General features: G+C 30.0%; 1 protein-coding gene across 3 annotated transcripts in view; it reads left to right on the top strand.

Annotated features, from left to right (window-relative positions):
* LOC143223608 (suppressor of lurcher protein 1-like) overlaps positions 1-21,839 on the top strand; it is a 300,734-nt gene that overhangs the window by 128,914 nt on the left and 149,981 nt on the right. The window contains exon 1 of one of the 3 annotated variants that reach the window (XM_076451776.1): positions 14,498-15,047. The exons of the other annotated variants lie outside the window; for them this stretch is intronic. The gene's annotated coding sequence lies outside the window, so the exon portion shown is untranslated. Of the gene's footprint in view, positions 1-14,497; positions 15,048-21,839 lie in introns of those variants that run through there. 3 annotated transcript variants of the gene reach the window in all.

Raw genomic sequence — 21,839 nt, 5'->3', positions numbered from 1 at the left:
AGTAACTTGTTCTAATACACAGTTAAATATGGTAAATACAGTAACTTGTTCTAATACACAGTTAAATATGGTAAATACAGTAACTTGTTCTAATACACAGTTAAATATGGTAAATACAGTAACTTGTTCTAATACACAGTTAAATATGGTAAATACAGTAACTTGTTCTAATACACAGTTAAATATGGTAAATACAGTAACTTGTTCTAATACACAGTTAAATATGGTAAATACAGTAACTTGTTCTAATACACAGTTAAATATGGTAAATACAGTAACTTGTTCTAATACACAGTTAAATATGGTAAATACAGTAACTTGTTCTAATACACAGTTAAATATGGTAAATACAGTAACTTGTTCTAATAGTTAAATGTAAATACAGTAACTTGTTCTAATACACAGTTAAATATGGTAAATACAGTAACTTGTTCTAATACACAGTTAAATATGGTAAATACAGTAACTTGTTCTAATACACAGTTAAATATGGTAAATACAGTAACTTGTTCTAATACACAGTTAAATATGGTAAATACAGTAACTTGTTCTAATACACAGTTAAATATGGTAAATACAGTAACTTGTTCTAATACACAGTTAAATATGGTAAATACAGTAACTTGTTCTAATACACAGTTAAATATGGTAAATACAGTAACTTGTTCTAATACACAGTTAAATATGGTAAATACAGTAACTTGTTCTAATACACAGTTAAATATGGTAAATACAGTAACTTGTTCTAATACACAGTTAAATATGGTAAATACAGTAACTTGTTCTAATACACAGTTAAATATGGTAAATACAGTAACTTGTTCTAATACACAGTTAAATATGGTAAATACAGTAACTTGTTCTAATACACAGTTAAATATGGTAAATACAGTAACTTGTTCTAATACACAGTTAAATATGGTAAATACAGTAACTTGTTCTAATACACAGTTAAATATGGTAAATACAGTAACTTGTTCTAATACACAGTTAAATATGGTAAATACAGTAACTTGTTCTAATACACAGTTAAATATGGTAAATACAGTAACTTGTTCTAATACACAGTTAAATATGGTAAATACAGTAACTTGTTCTAATACACAGTTAAATATGGTAAATACAGTAACTTGTTCTAATACACAGTTAAATATGGTAAATACAGTAACTTGTTCTAATACACAGTTAAATATGGTAAATACACAGTTAAATATGGTAAATACAGTAACTTGTTCTAATACACAGTTAAATATGGTAAATACAGTAACTTGTTCTAATACACAGTTAAATATGGTAAATACAGTAACTTGTTCTAATACATAGTTAAATATGGTAAATACAGTAACTTGTTCTAATACACAGTTAAATATGGTAAATACAGTAACTTGTTCTAATACACAGTTAAATATGGTAAATACAGTAACTTGTTCTAATACACAGTTAAATATGGTAAATACAGTAACTTGTTCTAATACACAGTTAAATGTGGTAAATACAGTAACTTGTTCTAATACACAGTTAAATATGGTAAATACAGTAACTTGTTCTAATACACAGTTAAATATGGTAAATACAGTAACTTGTTCTAATACACAGTTAAATATGGTAAATACAGTAACTTGTTCTAATACACAGTTAAATATGGTAAATACAGTAACTTGTTCTAATACACAGTTAAATATGGTAAATACAGTAACTTGTTCTAATACACAGTTAAATATGGTAAATACAGTAACTTGTTCTAATACACAGTTAAATATGGTAAATACAGTAACTTGTTCTAATACACAGTTAAATATGGTAAATACAGTAACTTGTTCTAATACACAGTTAAATATGGTAAATACAGTAACTTGTTCTAATACACAGTTAAATATGGTAAATACAGTAACTTGTTCTAATACACAGTTAAATATGGTAAATACAGTAACTTGTTCTAATACACAGTTAAATATGGTAAATACAGTAACTTGTTCTAATACACAGTTAAATATGGTAAATACAGTAACTTGTTCTAATACACAGTTAAATATGGTAAATACAGTAACTTGTTCTAATACACAGTTAAATATGGTAAATACAGTAACTTGTTCTAATACACAGTTAAATATGGTAAATACAGTAACTTGTTCTAATACACAGTTAAATATGGTAAATACAGTAACTTGTTCTAATACACAGTTAAATATGGTAAAAATACAGTAACAGTTTGTTCTGTTCTAATACACAGTTAAATATGGTAAATACAGTAACTTGTTCTAATACACAGTTAAATATGGTAAATACAGTAACTTGTTCTAATACACAGTTAAATATGGTAAATACAGTAACTTGTTCTAATACACAGTTAAATATGGTAAATACAGTAACTTGTTCTAATACACAGTTAAATATGGTAAATACAGTAACTTGTTCTAATACACAGTTAAATATGGTAAATACAGTAACTTGTTCTAATACACAGTTAAATATGGTAAATACAGTAACTTGTTCTAATACACAGTTAAATATGGTAAATACAGTAACTTGTTCTAATACACAGTTAAATATGGTAAATACAGTAACTTGTTCTAATACAGTTAAATATGGTAAATACAGTAACTTGTTCTAATACACAGTTAAATATGGTAAATACAGTAACTTGTTCTAATACACAGTTAAATATGGTAAATACAGTAACTTGTTCTAATACACAGTTAAATATGGTAAATACAGTAACTTGTTCTAATACACAGTTAAATATGGTAAATACAGTAACTTGTTCTAATACACAGTTAAATATGGTAAATACAGTAACTTGTTCTAATACACAGTTAAATATGGTAAATACAGTAACTTGTTCTAATACACAGTTAAATATGGTAAATACAGTAACTTGTTCTAATACACAGTTAAATATGGTAAATACAGTAACTTGTTCTAATACACAGTTAAATATGGTAAATACAGTAACTTGTTCTAATACACAGTTAAATATGGTAAATACAGTAACTTGTTCTAATACACAGTTAAATATGGTAAATACAGTAACTTGTTCTAATACACAGTTAAATATGGTAAATACAGTAACTTGTTCTAATACACAGTTAAATATGGTAAATACAGTAACTTGTTCTAATACACAGTTAAATATGGTAAATACAGTAACTTGTTCTAATACACAGTTAAATATGGTAAATACAGTAACTTGTTCTAATACACAGTTAAATATGGTAAATACAGTAACTTGTTCTAATACACAGTTAAATATGGTAAATACAGTAACTTGTTCTAATACACAGTTAAATATGGTAAATACAGTAACTTGTTCTAATACACAGTTAAATATGGTAAATACAGTAACTTGTTCTAATACACAGTTAAATATGGTAAATACAGTAACTTGTTCTAATACACAGTTAAATATGGTAAATACAGTAACTTGTTCTAATACACAGTTAAATATGGTAAATACAGTAACTTGTTCTAATACACAGTTAAATATGGTAAATACAGTAACTTGTTCTAATACACAGTTAAATATGGTAAATACAGTAACTTGTTCTAATACACAGTTAAATATGGTAAATACAGTAACTTGTTCTAATACACAGTTAAATATGGTAAATACAGTAACTTGTTCTAATACACAGTTAAATATGGTAAATACAGTAACTTGTTCTAATACACATAAATATGGTAAATACAGTAATACACAAATATGGTAAATACAGTAACTTGTTCTAATACACAGTTAAATATGGTAAATACAGTAACTTGTTCTAATACACAGTTAAATATGGTAAATACAGTAACTTGTTCTAATACACAGTTAAATATGGTAAATACAGTAACTTGTTCTAATACACAGTTAAATATGGTAAATACAGTAACTTGTTCTAATACACAGTTAAATATGGTAAATACAGTAACTTGTTCTAATACACAGTTAAATATGGTAAATACAGTAACTTGTTCTAATACACAGTTAAATATGGTAAATACAGTAACTTGTTCTAATACACAGTTAAATATGGTAAATACAGTAACTTGTTCTAATACACAGTTAAATATGGTAAATACAGTAACTTGTTCTAATACACAGTTAAATATGGTAAATACAGTAACTTGTTCTAATACACAGTTAAATATGGTAAATACAGTAACTTGTTCTAATACACAGTTAAATATGGTAAATACAGTAACTTGTTCTAATACACAGTTAAATATGGTAAATACAGTAACTTGTTCTAATACACAGTTAAATATGGTAAATACAGTAACTTGTTCTAATACACAGTTAAATATGGTAAATACAGTAACTTGTTCTAATACACAGTTAAATATGGTAAATACAGTAACTTGTTCTAATACACAGTTAAATATGGTAAATACAGTAACTTGTTCTAATACACAGTTAAATATGGTAAATACAGTAACTTGTTCTAATACACAGTTAAATATGGTAAATACAGTAACTTGTTCTAATACACAGTTAAATATGGTAAATACAGTAACTTGTTCTAATACACAGTTAAATATGGTAAATACAGTAACTTGTTCTAATACACAGTTAAATATGGTAAATACAGTAACTTGTTCTAATACACAGTTAAATATGGTAAATACAGTAACTTGTTCTAATACACAGTTAAATATGGTAAATACAGTAACTTGTTCTAATACACAGTTAAATATGGTAAATACAGTAACTTGTTCTAATACACAGTTAAATATGGTAAATACAGTAACTTGTTCTAATACACAGTTAAATATGGTAAATACAGTAACTTGTTCTAATACACAGTTAAATATGGTAAATACAGTAACTTGTTCTAATACACAGTTAAATATGGTAAATACAGTAACTTGTTCTAATACACAGTTAAATATGGTAAATACAGTAACTTGTTCTAATACACAGTTAAATATGGTAAATACAGTAATACACAGTTAAATATGGTAAATACAGTAATACACAGTTAAATATGGTAAATACAGTAACTTGTTCTAATACACAGTTAAATATGGTAAATACAGTAACTTGTTCTAATACACAGTTAAATATGGTAAATACAGTAACTTGTTCTAATACACAGTTAAATATGGTAAATACAGTAACTTGTTCTAATACACAGTTAAATATGTTAAATACAGTAACTTGTTCTAATACACAGTTAAATATGGTAAATACAGTAACTTGTTCTAATACACAGTTAAATATGGTAAATACAGTAACTTGTTCTAATACACAGTTAAATATGGTAAATACAGTAACTTGTTCTAATACACAGTTAAATATGGTAAATACAGTAACTTGTTCTAATACACAGTTAAATATGGTAAATACAGTAACTTGTTCTAATACACAGTTAAATATGGTAAATACAGTAAGTAACAGTTAAATTGGTAAATACAGTAAATACACAGTTAAATATGGTAAATACAGTAACTTGTTCTAATACACAGTTAAATATGGTAAATACAGTAACTTGTTCTAATACACAGTTAAATATGGTAAATACAGTAACTTGTTCTAATACACAGTTAAATATGGTAAATACAGTAACTTGTTCTAATAACAGTTAAATTGGTTAACTTGTTCTAATACACAGTTAAATATGGTAAATACAGTAACTTGTTCTAATACACAGTTAAATATGGTAAATACAGTAACTTGTTCTAATACACAGTTAAATATGGTAAATACAGTAACTTGTTCTAATACACAGTTAAATATGGTAAATACAGTAACTTGTTCTAATACACAGTTAAATATGGTAAATACAGTAACTTGTTCTAATACACAGTTAAATATGGTAAATACAGTAACTTGTTCTAATACACAGTTAAATATGGTAAATACAGTAACTTGTTCTAATACACAGTTAAATATGGTAAATACAGTAACTTGTTCTAATACACAGTTAAATATGGTAAATACAGTAACTTGTTCTAATACACAGTTAAATATGGTAAATACAGTAACTTGTTCTAATACACAGTTAAATATGGTAAATACAGTAACTTGTTCTAATACACAGTTAAATATGGTAAATACAGTAACTTGTTCTAATACACAGTTAAATATGGTAAATACAGTAACTTGTTCTAATACACAGTTAAATATGGTAAATACAGTAACTTGTTCTAATACACAGTTAAATATGGTAAATACAGTAACTTGTTCTAATACACAGTTAAATATGGTAAATACAGTAACTTGTTCTAATACACAGTTAAATATGGTAAATACAGTAACTTGTTCTAATACACAGTTAAATATGGTAAATACAGTAACTTGTTCTAATACACAGTTAAATATGGTAAATACAGTAACTTGTTCTAATACACAGTTAAATATGGTAAATACAGTAACTTGTTCTAATACACAGTTAAATATGGTAAATACAGTAACTTGTTCTAATACACAGTTAAATATGGTAAATACAGTAACTTGTTCTAATACACAGTTAAATATGGTAAATACAGTAACTTGTTCTAATACACAGTTAAATATGGTAAATACAGTAACTTGTTCTAATACACAGTTAAATATGGTAAATACAGTAACTTGTTCTAATACACAGTTAAATATGGTAAATACAGTAACTTGTTCTAATACACAGTTAAATATGGTAAATACAGTAACTTGTTCTAATACACAGTTAAATATGGTAAATACAGTAACTTGTTCTAATACACAGTTAAATATGGTAAATACAGTAACTTGTTATGGTAAATACAGTAATACACAGTTAAATATGGTAAATACAGTACACAGTTAAATATGGTAAATACAGTAACTTGTTCTAATACACAGTTAAATATGGTAAATACAGTAACTTGTTCTAATACACAGTTAAATATGGTAAATACAGTAACTTGTTCTAATACACAGTTAAATATGGTAAATACAGTAACTTGTTCTAATACACAGTTAAATATGGTAAATACAGTAACTTGTTCTAATACACAGTTAAATATGGTAAATACAGTAACTTGTTCTAATACACAGTTAAATATGGTAAATACAGTAACTTGTTCTAATACACAGTTAAATATGGTAAATACAGTAACTTGTTCTAATACACAGTTAAATATGGTAAATACAGTAACTTGTTCTAATACACAGTTAAATATGGTAAATACAGTAACTTGTTCTAATACACAGTTAAATATGGTAAATACAGTAACTTGTTCTAATACACAGTTAAATATGGTAAATACAGTAACTTGTTCTAATACACAGTTAAATATGGTAAATACAGTAACTTGTTCTAATACACAGTTAAATATGGTAAATACAGTAACTTGTTCTAATACACAGTTAAATATGGTAAATACAGTAACTTGTTCTAATACACAGTTAAATATGGTAAATACAGTAACTTGTTCTAATACACAGTTAAATATGGTAAATACAGTAACTTGTTCTAATACACAGTTAAATATGGTAAATACAGTAACTTGTTCTAATACACAGTTAAATATGGTAAATACAGTAACTTGTTCTAATACACAGTTAAATATGGTAAATACAGTAACTTGTTCTAATACACAGTTAAATATGGTAAATACAGTAACTTGTTCTAATACACAGTTAAATATGGTAAATACAGTAACTTGTTCTAATACACAGTTAAATATGGTAAATACAGTAACTTGTTCTAATACACAGTTAAATATGGTAAATACAGTAACTTGTTCTAATACACAGTTAAATATGGTAAATACAGTAACTTGTTCTAATACACAGTTAAATATGGTAAATACAGTAACTTGTTCTAATACACAGTTAAATATGGTAAATACAGTAACTTGTTCTAATACACAGTTAAATATGGTAAATACAGTAACTTGTTCTAATACACAGTTAAATATGGTAAATACAGTAACTTGTTCTAATACACAGTTAAATATGGTAAATACAGTAACTTGTTCTAATACACAGTTAAATATGGTAAATACAGTAACTTGTTCTAATACACAGTTAAATATGGTAAATACAGTAACTTGTTCTAATACACAGTTAAATATGGTAAATACAGTAACTTGTTCTAATACACAGTTAAATATGGTAAATACAGTAACTTGTTCTAATACACAGTTAAATATGGTAAATACAGTAACTTGTTCTAATACACAGTTAAATATGGTAAATACAGTAACTTGTTCTAATACACAGTTAAATATGGTAAATACAGTAACTTGTTCTAATACACAGTTAAATATGGTAAATACAGTAACTTGTTCTAATACACAGTTAAATATGGTAAATACAGTAACTTGTTCTAATACACAGTTAAATATGGTAAATACAGTAACTTGTTCTAATACACAGTTAAATATGGTAAATACAGTAACTTGTTCTAATACACAGTTAAATATGGTAAATACAGTAACTTGTTCTAATACACAGTTAAATGTGGTAAATACAGTAACTTGTTCTAATACACAGTTAAATATGGTAAATACAGTAACTTGTTCTAATACACAGTTAAATATGGTAAATACAGTAACTTGTTCTAATACACAGTTAAATATGGTAAATACAGTAACTTGTTCTAATACACAGTTAAATATGGTAAATACAGTAACTTGTTCTAATACACAGTTAAATATGGTAAATACAGTAACTTGTTCTAATACACAGTTAAATATGGTAAATACAGTAACTTGTTCTAATACACAGTTAAATATGGTAAATACAGTAACTTGTTCTAATACACAGTTAAATATGGTAAATACAGTAACTTGTTCTAATACACAGTTAAATATGGTAAATACAGTAACTTGTTCTAATACACAGTTAAATATGGTAAATACAGTAACAGTAACTTGTTCTAATACACAGTTAAATATGGTAAATACAGTAACTTGTTCTAATACACAGTTAAATATGGTAAATACAGTAACTTGTTCTAATACACAGTTAAATATGGTAAATACAGTAACTTGTTCTAATACACAGTTAAATATGGTAAATACAGTAACTTGTTCTAATACACAGTTAAATATGGTAAATACAGTAACTTGTTCTAATACACAGTTAAATATGGTAAATACAGTAACTTGTTCTAATACACAGTTAAATATGGTAAATACAGTAACTTGTTCTAATACACAGTTAAATATGGTAAATACAGTAACTTGTTCTAATACACAGTTAAATATGGTAAATACAGTAACTTGTTCTAATACACAGTTAAATATGGTAAATACAGTAACTTGTTCTAATACACAGTTAAATATGGTAAATACAGTAACTTGTTCTAATACACAGTTAAATATGGTAAATACAGTAACTTGTTCTAATACACAGTTAAATATGGTAAATACAGTAACTTGTTCTAATACACAGTTAAATATGGTAAATACAGTAACTTGTTCTAATACACAGTTAAATATGGTAAATACAGTAACTTGTTCTAATACACAGTTAAATATGGTAAATACAGTAACTTGTTCTAATACACAGTTAAATATGGTAAATACAGTAACTTGTTCTAATACACAGTTAAATATGGTAAATACAGTAACTTGTTCTAATACACAGTTAAATATGGTAAATACAGTAACTTGTTCTAATACACAGTTAAATATGGTAAATACAGTAACTTGTTCTAATACACAGTTAAATATGGTAAATACAGTAACTTGTTCTAATACACAGTTAAATATGGTAAATACAGTAACTTGTTCTAATACACAGTTAAATATGGTAAATACAGTAACTTGTTCTAATACACAGTTAAATATGGTAAATACAGTAACTTGTTCTAATACACAGTTAAATATGGTAAATACAGTAACTTGTTCTAATACACAGTTAAATATGGTAAATACAGTAACTTGTTCTAATACACAGTTAAATATGGTAAATACAGTAACTTGTTCTAATACACAGTTAAATATGGTAAATACAGTAACTTGTTCTAATACACAGTTAAATATGGTAAATACAGTAACTTGTTCTAATACACAGTTAAATATGGTAAATACAGTAACTTGTTCTAATACACAGTTAAATATGGTAAATACAGTAACTTGTTCTAATACACAGTTAAATATGGTAAATACAGTAACTTGTTCTAATACACAGTTAAATATGGTAAATACAGTAACTTGTTCTAATACACAGTTAAATATGGTAAATACAGTAACTTGTTCTAATACACAGTTAAATATGGTAAATACAGTAAAATACACAGTTAAATATGGTAAATACAGTAACTTGTTCTAATACACAGTTAAATATGGTAAATACAGTAACTTGTTCTAATACACAGTTAAATGTGGTAAATACAGTAACTTGTTCTAATACACAGTTAAATATGGTAAATACAGTAACTTGTTCTAATACACAGTTAAATATGGTAAATACAGTAACTTGTTCTAATACACAGTTAAATATGGTAAATACAGTAACTTGTTCTAATACACAGTTAAATATGGTAAATACAGTAACTTGTTCTAATACACAGTTAAATATGGTAAATACAGTAACTTGTTCTAATACACAGTTAAATATGGTAAATACAGTAACTTGTTCTAATACACAGTTAAATATGGTAAATACAGTAACTTGTTCTAATACACAGTTAAATATGGTAAATACAGTAACTTGTTCTAATACACAGTTAAATATGGTAAATACAGTAACTTGTTCTAATACACAGTTAAATATGGTAAATACAGTAACTTGTTCTAATACACAGTTAAATATGGTAAATACAGTAACTTGTTCTAATACACAGTTAAATATGGTAAATACAGTAACTTGTTCTAATACACAGTTAAATATGGTAAATACAGTAACTAACTTTCTAATACACAGTTAAATATGGTAAATACAGTAACTTGTTCTAATACACAGTTAAATATGGTAAATACAGTAACTTGTTCTAATACACAGTTAAATATGGTAAATACAGTAACTTGTTCTAATACACAGTTAAATATGGTAAATACAGTAACTTGTTCTAATACACAGTTAAATGTGGTAAATACAGTAACTTGTTCTAATACACAGTTAAATATGGTAAATACAGTAACTTGTTCTAATACACAGTTAAATATGGTAAATACAGTAACTTGTTCTAATACACAGTTAAATATGGTAAATACAGTAACTTGTTCTAATACACAGTTAAATATGGTAAATACAGTAACTTGTTCTAATACACAGTTAAATATGGTAAATACAGTAACTTGTTCTAATACACAGTTAAATATGGTAAATACAGTAACTTGTTCTAATACACAGTTAAATATGGTAAATACAGTAACTTGTTCTAATACACAGTTAAATATGGTAAATACAGTAACTTGTTCTAATACACAGTTAAATGTGGTAAATACAGTAACTTGTTCTAATACACAGTTAAATATGGTAAATACAGTAACTTGATCTAATACACAGTTAAATGTGGTAAATACAGTAACTTGTTCTAATACACAGTTAAATGTGGTAAATACAGTAACTTGTTCTAATACACAGTTAAATGTGGTAAATACAGTAACTTGTTCTAATACACAGTTAAATATGGTAAATACAGTAACTTGTTCTAATACACAGTTAAATATGGTAAATACAGTAACTTGTTCTAATACACAGTTAAATATGGTAAATACAGTAACTTGTTCAAATACACAGTTAAATAGCAGTTTGAAACAACCTTAGGCCACACGTGATGAAAAATTCAATATCGGTCATACAGTGAAAGAAACAAATTCAAAGTGAGTCAAATCAGTACTTTTCCTTCTTCTTTTTTCCTTCCATGTTTTCCAACAAATGCAGAAACTTTTGAAACGTCGTATTTGCATTACACGACATCATAACTTCCACATTGTTTCATTTGTTTATAAACAACAAAATAACCCAGGAAATGCGTTTACTGGGACGTTTATATCATTTATCATTTATATTAAGCTTTTTTTTTTAAAATTGAGAATTTATTGAGTAGAATTAAAAAGGATAAAAAACCTCGTCTCCTGGAGTGGGGTCGAACTTACTATGGTTCGTAAATTACACTACGACCTTGACCCGAAGGAGATGCTTCAGGTTATACACTAATCTACGTATTTTATCAGCTGTACGACGTAGTTTTGTTTGGAAAGAAAGCTGAAAATCGGCATTTTGTTTGTTTTGAATGTTCGCGTTTGGTGTGAAGGGGATTCGAACCCGCGATCCTCAGATTACGAGTCGACCGCCCTAACCACCTGGCCTTGACAGGCCAAAAATTAGCTTTTACCGAAAACGGAGACAGTGGCAGCCACGCACGAAATATATTATATTATTGTCTAGTCTACAGTCTAAACGATAACACCCCAAACCAGGTGGCGCTGTATTTAATGTGCGTGAAATAAGAAGTGATATATATTTAAAGAAATATTGCCAATGTTATTAAACATAAAGTTATTTGTCAAAATCCCAGCGACGTCAATTAAAGCATCAAACACACAAGCTTGAAGGAACAACTGATTCAACTTTATAATGCACTGTTACTTTTATTACCATTACTACGAGCAGTAAAAGCATTATTGTTACTGTTGGATGTGCAACAACGTTCAAACATTCGGTGGAACAGTGGTAAGTTTACAGACTTACAACGCTAACATCCGCTAACATTCACTGTGGAAGATAAAGCGGATAGTTCTATGTGGCTTTGATCTAAACAAAACTCATCTTCATCCAGTGGAATCCAATACACAATATTTATGCAGTATTACAAGATACGTGAAGGTATTCAGGTTATTCTAATACACAGTTTCAACATGTAGGCTGACAGCTATTGTAGCTAAAACGGTATTGCTATAAAACCTAAATGTTTTGAAATAGAAAATGACACCCAAGTAAGTTCATCTGAAGGATGGATAACTGATGCCAACTATTGTGATATACTCCAATAACGGACGGTTCACTAAGCCTAATTGAACGAAGAATGTTTGACTTAAGACATGGGATGACTGTTTTGAATACTGACGTTTCAGAAGCTCTTCTGTAGACAGAGAATGCCTGACTTCAATATGGAAGGCATATTCTGATAACGATATCTCAGAAACTTAAATATTGTAGTTGTAGTAGGCCTACTCTGATAACTACTTCTGAGTAACTTCAACTTGAAAGATTGTGGACTTTAGCTGTAGTAGGCTTACTCTGATAAAAACTTCTGAATAACTTCAACTTAAAAGATTGTGGACTTAAGTTGTAGTAGGTCTACTCTGATAACGACTTCTGAGTAACTTCAACTGAAAAGATTGTGGACTTCAGTTATAGAAGACTTATTCTGATAGCGAACGAATCAACAAGTTCGACTGAATGGAAAATATTGAGATACACCAATAGGAAGGCTACTCTGATAATGTACAGTCACAAGTTTAACTGAAGATAGAATCTCAGAGTTCAGCTATGAGAAACGTACTCTAATAACGGAAGGACACAAGCTAACAGAAAAGAGAACCTCTTAAGTTCAGCTTAAATATAGTTATCTTATTGTCAACAACAAGAATCACAAAAAAGTTTCATTTTCATGTAGTTACAAAAAAAAAAAAAACCAAATAGGAATCCTCGATAGCCAGGGCTTTAATGAGAGCTCAAATCGGTCAAGAGATGTAACTATGAGCTAAACGTTTGTACTTGAATTAAAGAAAGAAAAACGCGTAAGTGCCATTCTATTACCTACTATGCCACGACTATAAAAAGAGAGAAAACTGATTTGCTTCATATTTCCCGATTTCTAAGTGGAGACGTATTGTTTGTAATCTCGCGACTTTTAAGGCTCCACTCTTTACAATTGGTGTCAACGTATGTAGTAGTTGCAAACCAGCCCTTTTCTCTTAAACAATAGCATTGGAACGGTCGCAGATGTTTGTCTTTCTTTATATGAAGTACCACAATTGTTATCTCAGGATAATATTTTCATAATATGCTTCCACTAAAATACGTAGCTAAACAATATTTTTGTAATCTGAGGGTCGCGGGTTCGCATCCCCTTCACGCCAAACATGCTCGCCCTTTCAGCCGTAAGGTCGTTATAATGTGACGGTCAATCCCACTATTCGTTGATAAAAGAGTAGCCCAAGAGTTGGCGGTGGGTGGTGATGACTAGCTGCCTTCCCTCTAGTCTTACACTGTTAATTTAGGGACGGCTAGCACAGATAGCCCTCGAGTAGCTTTGTGCGAAATTTAAAAAAAAAAACAAAAAACAATTCAAATAACTGAAAATTTTAATTAGTAGTTAATTAAATGTTAATATGTATTAAATTTATCATATCTGCCAACAAGATTGATACAAACAATTTCCTTTTTTAACACAAATATATCTTAACAAACAAATAATACAATTTATAATAACGATTACTACAAACAGTTATTACAAATGATGGTTTATATACAACAGTTTTACAAACATATAAACAATGCTGGTCCTCATATCCGGTCTAGAACTGGATATTGTATGGACGATGCAGGTCCACGACGAGCAAATTAATTCTGAGCTGCTGTTGTCACACGTCGCGCTAGATAGCTTGGTTGGCCTTGAAGGAGCTGACTTTTTCCGGCGAAAATATTTAATGTCCTCATAGAAATACCAACGCTTGAAGTAATTCATTGAAGTTAAACGGATTTTAATGTTCTAAATCTATAATCGTTCGTGGTCCATTGCTGCATTTTTCTGATTAATAAGCGTTAATCATAATTATATTTTCCGAAGCCTCCAGCACACTGACTGCTTCATGTACCAATCACGCGAGTTCTCAGAAATTTCAACAATGCTCGAAAATGCGCAGGACTTTCGCAATACACAGTCAAGAATATAACGTCACAAGCAAAACTATATATGTACCACAATACATGGACATTGCCCTGAAAAGGATCGGAGTAATATTCAGTTCACTCTGACCCAAAAATCAAGTAACTATCACTATCGAATACTGCAAGACCACGTAAGTACGGGGAGGAAGAAGACGTGAAAGAGAACTTGACCCTCCAGGGTACGAACATAGAATACCCAAACACCGAAGCGAACGTCACATGCAAAAAACAAAACTGTACTGAAATAAAGGTAGGTTGTTGTTTGGAATTTCGCACAAAGCTACTCGAGGGCTATCTGTGCTAGCCGTCCCTAATTTAGCAGTGTAAGACTAGAGGGAAGGCAGCTAGTCATCACCACCCACCGCCAACTCTTGGGCTACTCTTTTACCAACGAATAGTGGGATTGACCGTCACATTATAACGCCCCACGGCTGGGAGGGCGAGCATGTTTGGCGCGACTCGGGCGCGAACCCGCAACCCTCAGATTACGAAGCGCACGCCTTAACGCGCTAGGCCATGCCAGGCCATAAAGGTAGGTATTAAATGAAATATACAACGGTAAATACTGCTAGCAGTAATAAGAAACATAATATAAATGGTGTTGTCCGTAATAGCTAGGTGAATGAATCAAAATATATTTCAACATTTTACATTAAAGCGTACTGATCTAGAGATAGTACCTTGAGTTCGTCTTGAGAGAAAACGAATACACAATTCTCTCTCTAAGAGGCTTAATCTTCTTAAATTAAAAGCATATTAATGAAGGACATCAGCTATTTTCAGTGCTTACTTGAATACCTCGTTACATATAAGTTTCTTAGTAAGTTAAAAGTACGCTTTATATCAACGGCCATTTTTATACTGCCGTTTAGTAAAAGGAAATTATGAACAACTGCTTATGATACTTAAATTTTCCTTTTGCAATCAGGCAAACTTACGTTAAATGTTATTGAATATCATTATATATATATATATAAAAGAACGGATATCGTCTTATTAGGAAGCAAAGATAACGAAAAGGGAAAACAAATACGCAAGCAATATTTGTGATAAAAACCTGAAACATGTTTTTGAAATCTTTAAATGCTAAATGTAGGTCTTGGTTTAGGCTTAGAAGTGAGGACTTTTTTTAGTTTTAGTGTCGACAAACATGTGTATTTAAATCTCTACCTCTTTAACTCTTTATAGAATTGAAACGTAAATATTAATTTCGAGTTACATTCGAACACTGTATGCTTAGCCTACTGGTATCTTTATATGTTAGCGAAACGACACTAAGATATTATGTAACTAGCTGGAGTACTTCTACCCTGGACGGAAGTTACATAAATTTATGATCAATGAAAGGTTATCTTGGGACATGGAAAATATGCTTTCCTTGTATGTAATTCTACAACAAACGCAAAAATACCCATGAGAATCGCAAAACACGATGTGAAACACATTTACATGTACCCAACACATTTTCATGTTAAATTTGGTGACGATCTATTAACAAGGAGTGAAGTAGTGGTAAAAACCGCAAAAAGGAGAATTGAAAATTTATATGTGATGAACCTTAATATCACTGTTGGCGAAGTAGTTACACAGACATACAGCAGAAATTAGACAGTACTGTTATATTTATATAGATAAGTAGTTACATGGACATACAACAGGCATTACTGTTATATTTATATAGATAAGTAGTTACATGGACATACAACAGGCATTACTGTTATATTTATATAGATAAGTAGTTACATGGACATACAACAGGCATTACTGTTATATTTATATAGATAAGTATTTACATGAACATACAACAGGCATTACTGTTATATTTATATAGATAAGTAGTGACACGGACATACAGCATTACTGTTATATTTATATAGATAAGTAGTACACGGACAGAAATTAGACAGTACTGTTATATTTATATAGATAAGTAGTTACATTGACATACAACAGGCATTACTGTTATATTTATATAGATAAGTAGTTACATTGACATACAACAGGCATTACTGTTATATTTATATAGATAAGTAGTTACATGGACATACAACAGGCAGTGCTGTTATGTTTATATAGATAAGTCGTTACATGGACATATAACAGACAGTACTTTCGCTTTGCGCGAAATCCAAACCAAACCAAACCTTTCAGATGGAAGTCTAAATTTCTAAAGTATGTGTTGTAATACTGCAGAACATTGCTTTCTAGGAGTGACAGTTAATCCCATTACTCGGTTGGAAAGTCAGACATAACCCTCGTAGTGTTCGGATAATACTAATTGATTGACTTCCGTATGGTCAGTTGTTCTAAATTAGGAAAGGATATGCCTGAACCATAAGAGTTTGTGACCTGCCCGCTTAGTCCACGTATTGTATATGATGCCTCTGTGTTTAAACCTACCAAACAGTAATACTATCTTAGTTATAAGTTTTAATGTATTGTAGATCTATAAAAATAGTGTTCGATCCTATGTTTTAGTGTATTGTAGATCTATAAAAATAGTGTTCGATCCTATGTTTTAGTGTATTGTAGATGTATAAAAATAGTGGTCGATCCTATGTTTTAGTGTATTGTAGATCTGTAAAAATAGTATTCGATCCTATGTTTTAGTGTATTGTAGATCTGTAAAAATAGTGTTCGATCCTATGTTTTAGTGTATTGTAGATCTGTAAAAATAGTGTTCGATCCTATGTTTTAGTGTATTGTAGATCTGTAAAAATAGTATTCGATCCTATGTTTTAGTGTATTGTAGATCTGTAAAAATAGTGTTCGATCCTATGTTTAAGTGTATTGTACACGTATAAAAATAGTGTTTGTCCTATGTTTTAGTGTATTGTAGATCTATAAAAATAGTGTTCGATCCTATGTTTTAGTTCATTGTAGATATACAAAAATAGTGGTCGATCCTATGTTTTAGTGCATTGTAGATATACAAAAATAGTGTTCGATGCTATGTTCAAGTGTATTGTACATGTATATACATATAAAGCATTCGATAGCTGTAACTATTACAATACTTTTCCTCCCCCTATAAACTCATAGGAAGCCGAAAGACAAAACATAATCACTATCTTTAGGATTAACACATTTAATGGTTAAAAAAATACCAAATGTTTTAGATGTTTAGCAGATGTAATCAGAGGAGAGGCGTGAAGTTCAATCTTCCTCTATAGCCACGTCAGCAGGCGATGAGTGTCTATTTTAGTATGGAAGGGTACAAGTCATTCGAGAAGTCTAATCCCAAATAAGACCTGCTCTAATTTCCCTTTAGAAAATGGAAAAAGAATGACAGAGAGAGAGAGAGAGAAAAAAAAAAGAAACATTCTCTTCCTGACGTATTGTCTTGATTTATGCATATACAGAAACGGATTGGTTCTTTCACTGGTGGCTTTTTTCAGGAATTTGCATTGTACTCAAACTCGATTTAATTTTGACGAAACTACAAGTGAAAAGACTTTTAAGCAGAAGTAAAGTGAATCGTGTATATAAAAATACTGGAAGATTACTTTCCACCCTTGTTCTGTGATCAGCTCACGTTGTGCCTCGAACAACCACACAATTATTGGAAAGGTTTCAGTTTTGATTTTTACAAGATCCTTTCACTCATTAAAATCCGCATGATTTATAAAGTTTCGGTTTTCAAGGCTTAATATTCATTTTTTAAGGACATATGTGATTTTTCTTTTTAAATACAAGTAGCACAATTGTCCATTTTTATGAAGGGAAGGCGTATTGAATGACACTATTAATTACCACAGTTACGTTTGAGTCGGATGTAGCTAACTTACAATTGATAATATTAGTTAAGGTACTATTGGAGGTGGGCGAGGAATGACCTGGCGTTGCTTAGTGGTTAGCGTACCCAGATGCATTTATGTGGTTCCAATTATGTGGCGTAATCCTTCTGAACACATTACGCACTTTCAAATGTGGCTTCGTTATAAGTGTGACAGTCAATTCAGTCAGGCATCTAGTAATGAAGACTGTGTATCTTGCGTGTGGTTAACTGTTCTACATTAGAGAGGGTTATCCTGAAATATCAGAATATTGATCTGACCGTTTAACACATGTATCGTGTAAGGCGTTTTTCAATTTAACACTTCCCGATAAAAGTACCTTTTCAAATGTGTTTCAACAAATTTTTGAATCTTTAAAGATAAAAAGAAAACAGGAAAAATAGGTTCAATAAGCATTCCCAAGTCGCGAAAATGTCAAATTAGAAACTCTTTACCCCAAAAAATTTAAATGATGTATAATTAACACACACACACATATATTTAAATTTTAGCGAGAGTTACTCACAGTACTGCATAGAAAAATTAAAAGATTTGTAATTTTTACTTAACTGAAATGTAAAAAACAATGAAATAATATAATTTAAAAAAAAAGTGGTATATATATATATATGTTTAATTTGAATAACATCTTATGTGGTAAGTGAGTTGAACGGTCAAATCAGAGATTTGATGTCCAAGTAGTCTCTTTAATTTAGAACTGGTGACTAAATACAGAGTAACTATTTTGCAACATCTATCGTTTACGCAACTACTCTTAACATAACAACTGAATTCAGTGCCACGCTTATAAAGATCTACACTGAAACTGTGGAGCGTTTTACAGTATGTATCGCGGACTCGAACTTTGGACCTAACAACCTGCAGTATAACGGACAGTCTACTAGGTCATGCTGGAATTTATTTTAAGAGTATTAATGAACAGTGTACATTAAACGAAGGAATTCCGATGGAGTTCGGACTCGATGAGTTTTCTAAAGTCTGCTGATCTCAACTATTCAACCTGGCGTTTCCTGTAGGTGTGAACACTGGACTCGTAACCTAAAGGTCGCGGACTCGAATCTCATTCCTAAACAAGCTAGCCATTGCATGATAAAGTTATTCGCTGATAAAGAGTAGCCTGAACGTTTGCAGTGAGTGATGTTGACTAGTCGCCTTCCCTTTAGTTTGTCATTTCTAAATTAGAGCTGGCGAAAGTCGCCTTCGATTAGCTTTGCGCGAAATTTCAAAAACAAGTAAACAAACTCAGATGTTTATTAACCCAATTATTTGAGGAGCAGTAACTTTATTTGTTTGGTTGGTTTTGGTTTTCACATAAAATTGCACGAGAGCTAACTACGGTAGTTAGCCGTCCCTATTTTGATAGCGCTAGAGAAGATAGCTAGTTATCACCACCCACCGCCAACTCTTGGGCTACTCTTTTACCAACGAATAGTAGAATTGACCTTCACGTTATAACGTACTCACTGCTTAAAAGGCGAGCATATACTATGTAAAGGAAATTTGAACCCGCGACCTTAAGATGGCGAGTCAAGTGTCTTAACCTTTGTTTGTTATGTGGTGCCTAATAGTATATAAAACATCTTAACACAAATATCAACAGGGTTGCAGTCGCTACCTGTTAACTGTTTTTGTAGTCCTCTAGGCATTTTTCATAGAAAATAAGATATTCCACAAACTGATTGGTTTGGTTAGTTCCTCACGCAAAATGTTCTAATGGGCAAAAAAAAAAAAAAAAAAAAAAAAGGTTCGCTGTGTGACCTCTATCCGTAACTAATGGTATAAAAGCAAGCTAGTAACTTGAAGGTTAATTATTTTTAATTGTAATATACAGTATTGTTCGAACGTCTTATATTAGTTAAATATTTAATTTTACTTATCTCATTTGACGAATGCTGACAAACCAAATGTTCCAAACAGTCCGCCAAATTTCAAAATCAACGAATGTTTATATGAGAATGGTGTTCCCAGAAATAAAACACGCAGGAAACTCCTTTGTCAACACATCTATCAAGTTTCCAGCATCTCCAACGTTACGACCGGTGTATCTCCAATTAACTTTTGTGCCCTTGGCTTGATTAAATGATACGCATCTAATGGAGCTTGTTACACTGGAGTTACAGTGTTGGACAGTAATAAATAATCGTTGCTTCCAAACTAATCAAGACTGGTGATAGAGGGTGTCGTTCCAAGAGCAACGGGTGACCCGAATCATCCTTTTTATAATGTGTGACTGACCACAGTATCCACGTCTAATGTTAAATATTATTTAAAGAGCAAGGCATGATAAAGACTTATTGAAAACATGTATTAACTTGTATCTAGCATCGCCTGTTTGGTTTAGATAAAATCTCGAGGATCGAACCTCGGATTTTAGTTTTGTAAGTTCGTACGACTACCGATGGACCTTTTATCTAACAGTGTAGAAGCTTAAACAATTTTATTTTAACTATCCTATGTTAATTTTTTTTACATAAATTGTCAGAGATAGGTTATGATGAACTTTCTAAGTTATCATTGTTTTCAAGGTAACATTTTTCCAAGTATACCTGTGTTCAGTGTAATATTACATTGTTATCACTTGAATACATTATTACAAGTGCAGCTTAGAAGCTTCATCTTTTGAAGTGACATTTAAATGAAGCAAACAGTAACATCATATCAGTAGTCTAATCGAGATCTGTGAAAGCACTGAATAAATTGTCTTTCGATGACATAAACTAATTAATATCAAAATCAAAATGTCAGAACTGGAATTCAGAGGAAAATACCTGACTCCAAGAAACCCTCTAGTTGTTAAGTGGTATGTCTGCGGACTTACAACGCTAAAAACCGGGTTTCGATACCTGTGGTGGGCAGAGCACAGATAGCCCATTGTGTAGGTTTGTGCTTAATTCGAAACAACAATAACAACGGCTCCAAGAAAAAAAATGTAGTTATTGTACAACGCAATTGTAATATAGTGTTTCTCATTTTAGGCTTAGTTTCCAAAGAGTACTTTATTGCTTTGCGCTTACATAAACTGAGCTACTTAGCCAGAGTGAGATTAAAAATGAATGCATTTCTACAGTAATTTTCCCTAACATTGTAATAAATAAGTACAAATAAATGTAATCCCTTCCGTCGGAACGTATAAACAGTATAATTGTTTGGTAAGCCGTTTACAACTGTCTTTTCTCATTCCATACGTTATTTTAACAAGGAAAACTACATTACATTTAAGTAAAGGAAACTAACTGCAATAGATT

Source organism: Tachypleus tridentatus, chromosome 8, assembly GCF_004210375.1.
Source record: "Tachypleus tridentatus isolate NWPU-2018 chromosome 8, ASM421037v1, whole genome shotgun sequence".
Lineage (NCBI taxonomy): Eukaryota > Metazoa > Arthropoda > Merostomata > Xiphosura > Limulidae > Tachypleus > Tachypleus tridentatus.
This window is presented reverse-complemented; position numbering and strand designations above follow the sequence as displayed.